Source organism: Ursus arctos, unplaced genomic scaffold (genome assembly GCF_023065955.2).
Source record: "Ursus arctos isolate Adak ecotype North America unplaced genomic scaffold, UrsArc2.0 scaffold_30, whole genome shotgun sequence".
Classification (NCBI taxonomy): domain Eukaryota; kingdom Metazoa; phylum Chordata; class Mammalia; order Carnivora; family Ursidae; genus Ursus; species Ursus arctos.
The window spans coordinates 13,708,063-13,714,891 of NW_026622986.1; the positions used below are offsets into that span (position 1 = coordinate 13,708,063).

Sequence of the window (6,829 nt, forward strand, 5' to 3'; positions counted from 1 at the left end):
ATCCCTTTTTGTCGTCTGATTGCTGTTGCAAGGACTTTTAGTACTATGTTGAATAATAGTGGCGAGAGTGGGCATCCTTGCCGAGTTCCTGATCTTAAGGGAAAGGCTTCCAGCTTTTCCCCATTGAGAATAATATTTGCAGTAGGCTTTTCATAGATGGCTTTTATGAGATTGATAAATGTACGCTCTATTCCTACAGTCTGAAGGGTTTTAATCAGGAAAGGATGCTGTATTTTGTCAAATGCTTTTTCAGCATCAATTGAGAGGATCATATGGTTCCTGAGTCTTTTCTTGTTGATATGATGTATCACGCTGATTGATTTGCGAATATTGAACCACGCTTGCATCCCAGGTATGAATCCCACTTGATCATGATGGATAATCCTTTTAATGTACTGTTGGATTCTATTAGCAGGTATCTTGTTGAGGATTTTGGCGTCCATATTCATTAGGGAAATCGGTCTGTAATTCTCCTTTTTGAGGGGGTCTTTGCCTGGTTTGGGGATCAAGGTAATATTGGCTTCATAGAATGAGTTTGGTAGCTTTCCTTCTGTTTCTATTTTTTGAAATAGCTTTAGGAGAATAGGTATTATTTGTTTTTTGAATGTTTGGTAGAATTCCCCAGGAAAACCATCCGGGCCTGGAGTTTTGTTATTTGGAAGGTTGTTTATCACTGACTCAATTTCTTCATAATTAATTGGCCTGTTTAAGAAATCAATTTCTTCCTGTTTCAATCTTGGTAGTTTATAGGTTTCCAGGAAGGATTCCATCTCTTCCAGATTTCTTAGTTTATTGGCATATAGCTATTGATAAAAATTTCTAATAATCCTTCCAATTTCAATGGTGTTCGTCGTGACCTCTCCTTTTTCATTCATAATTTTAATAATCTGGGTCCATTCTCTTTTCTTTTGGATAAGTCTTGCCAGTGGTCTGTCAATTTTATTGATTCTCTCAAAGAACCAGCTTCTAGTCCTGTTGATCTGCTCTACTGTACTTCTGGTTTCTGCTTGATTGATTTCAGCTCTAATTTTGGTCAACAGCTTCCTGGTGTGTGGATTAGGCCTGTCCCTCTGTTGCTGTTCCAGCTTCTTGTGGTGAGAATTTAAAAACTGCATTTTATATTTTCCTATTCTTTTGAGTGAGGCTTGGATGGCTGTGTATTTCCCCCTTAGGACTGCCTTTGCAGTATCCCATAGGTTTTGGACTGTTGTGTTTTCATTCTCGTTGGTCTCCATAAATTGTTTAAGTTGATTTTTGATTTCCTGGTTTATCGAGTCATTCCTGAGCAGGATGGTTCTTAGTCTCCAAGTGTTTGAGTTTCTTCCAATTTTTTCCTTGTGGTTGAGTTCCAATTTCAGAGCGTTGTGGTCTGAGAATATGCAGGGGATAATTTCAATCTTTTGGTATCGGTTGAGACCTGTTTTGTGTCTCAGAACATGGTCTATTCTTGAGAATGTTCCATGGGCATTAGAATAGAATGAGTATTCTTTGGTTCTGGGGTGTAGTGTTCTGTATATATCTATGAGGTCCAACTCGTCGAGTATGGCATTCAAAGCCTTTGATTCTTTGCTTAGTCTTTGCCAGGGTGTTCTGTCTATTTCTGATAGTGGAGTGTTGAGGTCCCCTACTACTAATGTATTTTTATCTATATGTCTCTTTATTCTGGTTAAGAGTTGGCTTGTGTATCTTGCTGCTCCCCTGTTGGGGGCATATATATTTATAATTGTCATATCCACTTGTTGAATACTTCCTTTAAGAATAATATAGTGCCCTTCTGCGTCTCTAACTATAGTCTCTAGTTTAAAATCCAATCTATCTATTATGAGAATTGCTACCCCAGCTTTCTTTTGAGGTCCATTTGTGTGAAAGATGGTACTCCATCCCCTTACTCTCAGTCTGAATGCATCTTTGGGTTCGAAATGAGTCTCTTGTAGACAGCAAATGGATGGGTCATTTCTTTTTATCCAATCTGCAACCCTGTGGCGCTTTATGGGATGGTTCAAACCATTTACATTAAGACTGAGTACTGAGAGATATGCTTTAATGATGCCATGTTGCCAGTAAAGTCTTTGTATTGGTTGTGACTTTTTCTTCTGTATCACTCTTGGGGCCTTTTTACCTTTATAGAACCCCCCTTAATATCTCCTGTAGGGCTGGTTTCGTGGTTACGAAATTGGTTAGTGACTGGTGATTCTGAAATGTCTTTATTTCTCCATCAATTCTGAATGACAGCCTTGCTGGATAAAGGATCCTTGGCTGCATGTTTTTCTCTGAAAGAGCTTTAAAAATGCCCCCCCCCCAACCCTTCCTCTCATTCCAGGTCTGTGTAGACAGGTCTGACGTAATTCTGATACCTTTGCCTTGGTACATGAGAAATTTCTTGGTACGTGAGAAATTTCTTTCGGTTTTCTATATAGAGTATTCATGTCATCTGCGAAGAGAGACAGTTTGACTTCTTCTTTGCCAGTTTGGATACCTTTTATCCCTTTTTGTTGTCTGATTGCTGTTGCAAGGACTTCTACTACTATATTGAATAATAATGGTGAGAGTGGGCATCCTTGTCGTGTTCCTAATCTTAAGGGAAAGGCTTTCAGCTTTTCCCCATTGAGAATGATATTCGCTGTAGGCTTTTCATAGATGGTTTTTATGAAATTGAGTTATGTACCCTCTATCCCTACACTCTGAAGGGTTTTAATCAGGAAAGGATGCTGTATTTTGTCAAATGCTTTTTCGGTGTCACTTGAGAGGCTCATATGGTCCTTGACTCTTTTCTTGTTGATATGATCTATCACACTGATCGATTTGCGAATGTTGAACCACCCTTGCATACCAGGGATGAATCCCACTTGGTCATGATGCATAATCCTTTTAATGTACTGTTGGATCCTACTAGCTAGGATCTTGTTGAGGATTTTGGCGTCCATATTCACCAGGGATATTTGTCTGTAACTCTCCTTTTTGATGGGGTCTTTGCCTGGTTTGGGGATCAAGGTAATACTGGCCTCATAGGATGAGTTTGGTAGTTTTCCTTCTGTTTCTATTTTTTGAAACGGCTTCAGGAGAATAGGTATTATTTCTTCTTGAATGTTTGGTAGAATTCCCCGAGGAATCTGTCAGGCCCTGCACTCTTGTTTTTGGCGAGGTTTTTGATCACTGCTTCAATCTCTTCATAATTAATCGGTCTGTTTAAATAATCAACTTCTTCCCGTTTCAGTCTTGGTAGTGTATGTATAGGTTTCCAGGAAGGCATTCATTTCTTCCAGGTTGTTTAATTTATTGGCATAGAGCTGTTGATAAAAGTTTCTAATGATCCTTCCTATTTCATTGGTGTTGGTCGTGATCTCTCCCCTTTCATTCATAATTTTATTAATTTGGGTCCTTTCTCTATTCTTTTGAATAAGTATGGCCAGTGGCTTATCGATCTTATTTATTCTTTCAAAGAACCAGCTTCTAGTTCTGTTGATCTGCTCTACTGTGCTCCTGGTTTCTAATTCATTGATCTCTGCTCTAATGTTGACCACCTGCCTTCTCGTGCGTGGGTTAGGCCTGTTCTTCTGTTCCAGTTCCAGCTTCTTGAGGTGAGAATATAAAAACTGCATTTTAGATTTTTCTATTCTTTTGAGTGAGGCTTGGATGGCTATGTATTTTCCCCTTAGGACGGCCTTTGCAGTGTCCCATAGGTTTTGGACCGATGTGTTTTCATTCTCATTGGTCTCCATAAATTGTTTAAACTGATTTTTAATTTCCTGGTTTACCCAATCATTCTTGAGCAGGATGGTTCTTAGTTTCCAAGTGTTTGAGTTTCTTCCAAATTTTTCCTTGTGATTGAGTTCCAGTTTCAAAGCATTGTGGTCTGAGAATATGCAGGGAATAATCTCAGTCTTTTGGTATCGGTTGAGACCTGTTTTGTGACCCAGTATGTCTATTCTGGAGAACGTTCCATGTGCATTCGAAACGAATGAGTATTCTGTTGTTCTGGGGTGTCGTGTTCTGTATGTATCTATGAGGTCAATCTGGTCCAGTATGTCATTCAAAGCTCTTGCTTCTTTGTTGATTTTCTGCTTAGGTGATCTGTCTATTGCTGAGAGTGGAGTGTTGAGGTCCCCTACTATTAATGTATTATTATCTATATGTCTCTTTATTCTGGTTAAGAGTTGGCGTGTGTATCTAGCTGCTCCCTTGTTGGGGGCATAGATATTTATAAAATTTGTTATATCCACTTGTTGGATACATCCTTTAAGAATAATATGGTGTCCTTCTGTATCTCTAACAACAGTGTTTAGTTTAAAATCTAATCTGTCTGATATGAGAATTGCTACCCCAGCTTTCTTTTGAGGTCCATTGGCATGAAAAATGGTTTTCCATCCCTTCACTTTCAGTCTGGATGTATCTTTAGGTTCAAAAGGAGTCTCTTGTAGACAGCAATTGGATGGGTCATGTCTTTTTATCCAATCTGCAACCCTGTGGCGTTAATGGGAGCATTTAGGCCATTCACATTGAGAGTGATTATTGAGAGATATGATTTTAATGATGTCATGTTGCTTGTGAAGTCTTGGTTTCTATAGATTGTAAATTTCTGTTCTGTATCACTCTTGGGGCCTTTTTACTTTTATCGAACCCCCCTTAATATCTCATGTAGGGCTGGCTTGGTGGTGGTCACAGATTCCTTCAGTTTCTGCCAGTCTTGGAAGGTCCTTATCTCTCCATCAATTCTGAATGACAGCCTTGCTGGATGAAGGATCCTTGGCTGCATGTTCTTCTCAGATAGAGCTTTGAAAATGCCCTGCCAACCCTTCCTGGCCTGCCAGGTCTCTGTAGACAGGTCTGACGTTATTTTTGTATTTTTCCCTTTGTACGTAAGGATTTTCTTCCCCCTGGCCACTATCCTTGGATCTAATATTTGCGAATTGCACTGTGACGTGATGTGGTGTAGGTCTGTTGTCTTTGATCTTGGGAGGGGTCCTCTCTGCCTCTTGGACACGAATGCTTGGTTCCTTTGCCAGATTAGGGAAGTTCTCAGCTACAGTTTGTTCAAATATCTCTTCTAGACCTCTCTTTCTCCACCCGCTTGGGGATGCTGATGATTCTGAGAGTGGAACGTTTTCATTGAGTCAGTAATCTCCTGTAATCTACATTCTGAGATTGGATTATTTTTGAGCCAAATTTCCATTTTAACTCTCTCTTCTACGATCCCATCTTCCAATTCACTAATTCGTCTTCTGCCTCATTTATCCTGGCCATCAGAGCATCTACTTTAGACTGCATTTGATTCATAGCATTTTTAATTTCTGGCAGATTCGCTCTCATTTCCGCCCTTAGAGATTCTATATTCTCGTTAATATCACCATCCTAAAACACTTTATATTATTTAATCAGCTACAGATTCACTGTTGGCATGTTACATTGACTACATACCTGACTTCTGATATGACTTAATTTCTTCTTTAAATTTAATTTTTATTTACTAGATACAAGTTAACCCTGGCTTATAGTCTATATATTTTTTATATTCAACTAGATTCAAAATTCAGCCATAATCATTCAGGTCATGATCTCGGGGTCCTGAGGTGGAGTTCTCCAATGTGGAGCCTTCTTGGGTTTCTCTCTTCCTCTCCCTTTGCCCTACCCCCATTCATGTGCAGGTGCACTCTTTCTCTCTAAAAAAGAAAATAATAATTAATAATAATAATAATAATATAATAATCCATAATCAAATATCACTTTGAATTTTCTCTCAGGAAGCTTGAAAAATATTTATCTTTCTGGATACTTCCCTTTCTACTTTCTCCTGTTCATACTGATAAATTCTTTTTTTTTTAAAGATTAAATTCATTCATTAACTCTTCATTTCTCTCTTCCAACATAAGAGCTTGTTTTTCACTTTCAGCCTGAAGTTTTTCTAGAATATCCTGTAACTGGTCTTGGATATTAATTACTATCTTTTCTTTACTGGCAGCTTTGTTGTAAGCATCATCTAGTTGCTGTTGAAGCAACGTATTTTCACTTTGTAGTTGAGAAAATCTCTCTTCTAAGGATTCCTGCTGTCCAACGTATTTATTCACTTTATCTTGTTCATTTCGATACATGTGTTCAATTTCCTTTTTCTGACACTGTGTGTGACTTAGGTCTCCCTGTACACGTTCTAAAACCAAAGTCTTTTCTCCGAGGGCATCTCTTGTGTGATGGAGCTCAATTTCTAAAGTATTGACTTGACCTTCAGCTTTCAAAAGATTCTGAGAAGGCAGCTCATTGTTATCTTTCAGGTTAGACACATCGAAATTCAATTTCTCCTGCACAGGAACACATTCATCTTTTGCTCTCTGGAAAGGAAGTTCTAGGTCTCTCTTTGATGTCTGAATTTGATCACGATCCTGTATAGCACTAGCTAGTCTAGCTCGCCATGATTCAACTTTTGCATCCAGTCTTTCCTTATTTTCCTCCTTGCCCTCCGATTTTGACTTTAGCATTGTATTCTCAGCGGTCAGAGCATTAATCTGTCCACTATACAGGAATATTGTTTTTCTTAATGTTTCCTCGGTCAGTTTTATGGTCTTTTGAAGGCTGGCATTTTTCTCTTTTATAATTGCAATGTCTTCACAGTACTTCTTTTCTTTTTCCCGGTTTTGATTGTTTATAGTGCCTATTTCCAGTCTTAGCATGGCAAGTTGATCCTGACACCTGTGGTTTTTATGCAACAGACCTTTTTCTTTTCCATGACTATTAAAAATCTAAGTGAAACAAAGGAGACTTTTAGCTGGAACTCAATAAAATGACATTATCATGATGTTCTCTGAAATTAAAGAATAACCTATGTTTATACAACGAACAG

At 38.5% G+C, this 6,829-nt stretch overlaps 1 protein-coding gene across 1 annotated transcript in view; it reads left to right on the forward strand.

Annotated features, from left to right (window-relative positions):
- LOC125282795 (ankyrin repeat domain-containing protein 7-like) overlaps positions 1–6,829 on the forward strand; it is a 117,770-nt gene that overhangs the window by 82,028 nt on the left and 28,913 nt on the right. The window lies entirely within an intron of this gene.